Genomic DNA, 3,359 nt, shown 5'->3' on the forward strand with positions numbered 1-3,359 from the left:
CCTGGGCCTGGGCCTGCTCGAGGTCTGCGTTTCTGCAGGAGAAAGCCGTGGCTGAGGCCGGCGCCCAGGCATTGCCGCTCCTGCCCGCTGCTGTTGAGGCGGCGCATGTCCAGTGAGCAAGCAGGGATGCAAGGGCTGCTGGATACAACTTAATCTGTGTTTTCATTTAGCTTTTCAATTTATCCTTTATGGGATTAAAAAAAACCCAAGTATTCTCGATGTTAGATGCTCCATCTAGTGTCTCACCTGGGGAATGAGCCCCTGGTGCCACGGCGAAGCCTGGGATGGGACCTCCATCCCCTGTCCTTGTGCTCAGTACCTCGGGGGCTGGACCCTCCTTCCCTGCAGCGGTGAGGTGAGGTGAGGTGAGGTGAGAGCCGGCAGGCTGGGGCGCTGGGGACAAACGTGTTCAAAACTGGATCAGGCAAATGCATGAGGACTCTTGTGGCTGCTGAAAACCAATGGGTCAGGTACAAATGCTGGATTCCAGGGAACCGAAAGTCCTGAGTTGTGCAGCTGCGACGACCTCTCTGTGCTCACCAGTGGGCAGGAGGTGCTGGGAGGGGTGGCCATGAGGCAGGATGTGTACCTTGTCCTTGGGTGCTGCGCCCAGCTTTTTTGGGGGGTGGAGGGACGATGAGAATAAAAGCATTTACCAGCTTGCTGATTAGCCAATTGGCATCTCATGGCCATCACCGTGGCTTCCAGCCCAAGCCTGGCCCCACAGCCAGGGTGCAAACCTTGCCCGAGCACATCTCAGGTGCCCCCAGAGCCCACACAGGGCAGGAGAGGGAAGGGTCTGCTCTTCCGGGAAAGGAGGTGGCTGAGGGTGCCCACCCCAGGGGGTCTTCTTTAGGAAAGGAGAAAAGGGAGGAAAAAAAACCCAGATCTTATTCAGTTTGCTCTGAAATTTAGTCAGGAAAGAAAAACATCCCCCCAATGTCTGGGGCAGTCACATCCCCCAGAGCACATGTGTGGCCATGGGGCAGTGGCGGTGGCTCCCTCCTTTGCCGCAGGCCATGCCATGGGGCAGCACTGCTTTGTGATGATACCATGAGGTGATGTCATGGCATAAGGTGGTGCTGTGAGGCGGTGCCACGCCATTAGGTGATGCCATGACATGAGGTGATACCACGGGATGATGCCATGCTGTGAGGTGGTGCTCTGAGGCAATGTCATGCCATAAAGGTGATGTCAGGCTGCGATGCAATGCTGTAAAACTTCACATCTTGCACAAGCCATGAGAGACGCTCTTTAGCCACTTTTGTGCCAAACCATTTGTTTGTTGAAACAGCCAGTTTGTCACCTCCAAGCACCTGTGCACTCAGCAAATGCCCCCTCATGCTGGGAGCAAACAGAACAACGAGCAGTGGCACCTGTTTATTAGAGCCCCCCACACCAGAGCGCAGGAGCTGCAGTGCTAGTGGGCAATGCCATGTCCCCAGGGCCGGACACTGTGTCCCTCACATGAGGAAGCCACAAATGGGCCTGAACTAAGTGGTACTTGGGTTTCTTCTGGTGGTGTTTTAGCCTGCAAGCTCCCCAAAAAACAGCCAGGCAAAGCAAACTCTCCCCCTCCTGCCCCCCCAATATCTGTGGAGCTCTCAAATGTGGAATAAAGCCATTTGTTTCTAATTATGTTTGGCAGCCACTCAGAGAATGTAGGAATAAAGCACGCAAATTTTTTTGCTCCTGATTAAAGCACTTGACCTCATAAGCAAAAAGCAAAGATTTCAACACACGCCCACAAGTAGGCTAGGAACAAACTGCACGGAAGAGACCAGAAAGAAAAACCCCTTTGCTCAGATACACAAAATAATCCATTATGAAACAAAAGGCAGAATATTTAGTGCATAACTCGAGCCTGTCCAGGGCTCGGCTAAACACCCAATTACTGCTTTTGAAGCAGAGAGCTCTTACTCTGAGGTAAGGCGCGTGCGGCGGAGGCTTACATGCTCCATTGGTCCCATGGCAGGAACATGACCAAGACCTATTTGCTGCCCATGGGAAAAAAACATCTTCCATGGGATGGCTCAGCTCACTGGGCTGGAAGGACGGCGGGGCCAGGGACAAGGGGGTATGTGAGTTGTCATCAGCTTTTGGGTTTTCATTCCCATATTCCCAGGCTGAAATAGTTTCTGCCCATCAGAAGAAGGATGCAGCATCCTCAGTGCCTAATTTCAAGCTGTGGCTGCCCTGGGGTGCCCGGGACAGCAAGGCAGACCCTCCTTCCTTCCACCCATCGACACAGGGTGACCAGCGTCCAGCTCTCGTGCTTACTATTTTCTCCTGCTTCAATAACCGCACAAGGATGTGTCGCAACTGCAGAAGAGTCAGCTGGCTCCCAACCAAGAGAAATAGCAATGATCTTGATGGCACCCTTTAAAACAGCAGAGAAAATAGCTCAAACAGAAATTAACTACCCTGAGAGGTTCTGTGGTCTGTAAAATGCTCCCCCGGCCTCCATGGTTTTAAAATAACATGAAAGAAATACTTTCCATAAAAAGTAGTTAACTAGTTTGGGTTTTTTTAGTCATAATTCTGAGAGTCATACCCAAAAAAATAGTTATACAAGCATTAAATTATACATTAAAGAAGGCAGATAAACACAGTGAATTACAGAGCTACCATATAAGATTTCAGGTATACAGATAGCAAGCGTTATCAACATTTCTATTAAAGGTGACCTACAAAAGAGGGGCAAAAATAATCTGCACCACTTCAGATTTCTTGTGATACGGGAGAAAGTGAACGTGAAATGTCTCCAGCCCAACTGCCGCCTAGTGCCTCTGTCACCATCCCTGTCCACCTCCGCTCTCCATCCTCTTCCCCAAAAACTAATGAAGGAGAGCAGAGGATTGCTTTCTGCTGGGACCGTAGATATGGAACTGCTGATGTTCTCTGTCTGCGCTGGGAAACTTACTCGAAGGGCACAGAGTGGATGTTTTCCTCAGCGCTCACCTGGAAGAGTGCAATGGTGGGTTTTTAGCAGAGAGATATTTTTGCTTTGCTTGGTGGGGTACCAGGGGTTTGACCACAGGAGCAAGGGCAGCAGCGGGCAGAGCTGGTTGCAGGGCTGGGGAGGCTGTCTTCTTATGGGTAGCTCCTCGCAGAGGGCTCATTCTGCATGTACCCTCCGGAATGTACATGCAGGTTCTTCCCCTGGGGTCCCCCAGAGCCTGTGAGGGTTGGTTCTGTGCTTCAGCTCTCCCTGGGGTGGGGGTACCAGCTGCCTCCCCATCCAGCCACCTGCAGGGTTTCATAATGCCTGTGGGCATTAGGAAATGTGTAATTGTAAAAGTATATAATAAAGTACATTAAATATCTATCTAGACAGATAAAAGTATATATAATTTTAT

Source organism: Nestor notabilis, unplaced genomic scaffold, assembly GCF_000696875.1.
Source record: "Nestor notabilis isolate BGI_N333 unplaced genomic scaffold, ASM69687v1 scaffold30246, whole genome shotgun sequence".
Taxonomy (NCBI): domain Eukaryota; kingdom Metazoa; phylum Chordata; class Aves; order Psittaciformes; family Psittacidae; genus Nestor; species Nestor notabilis.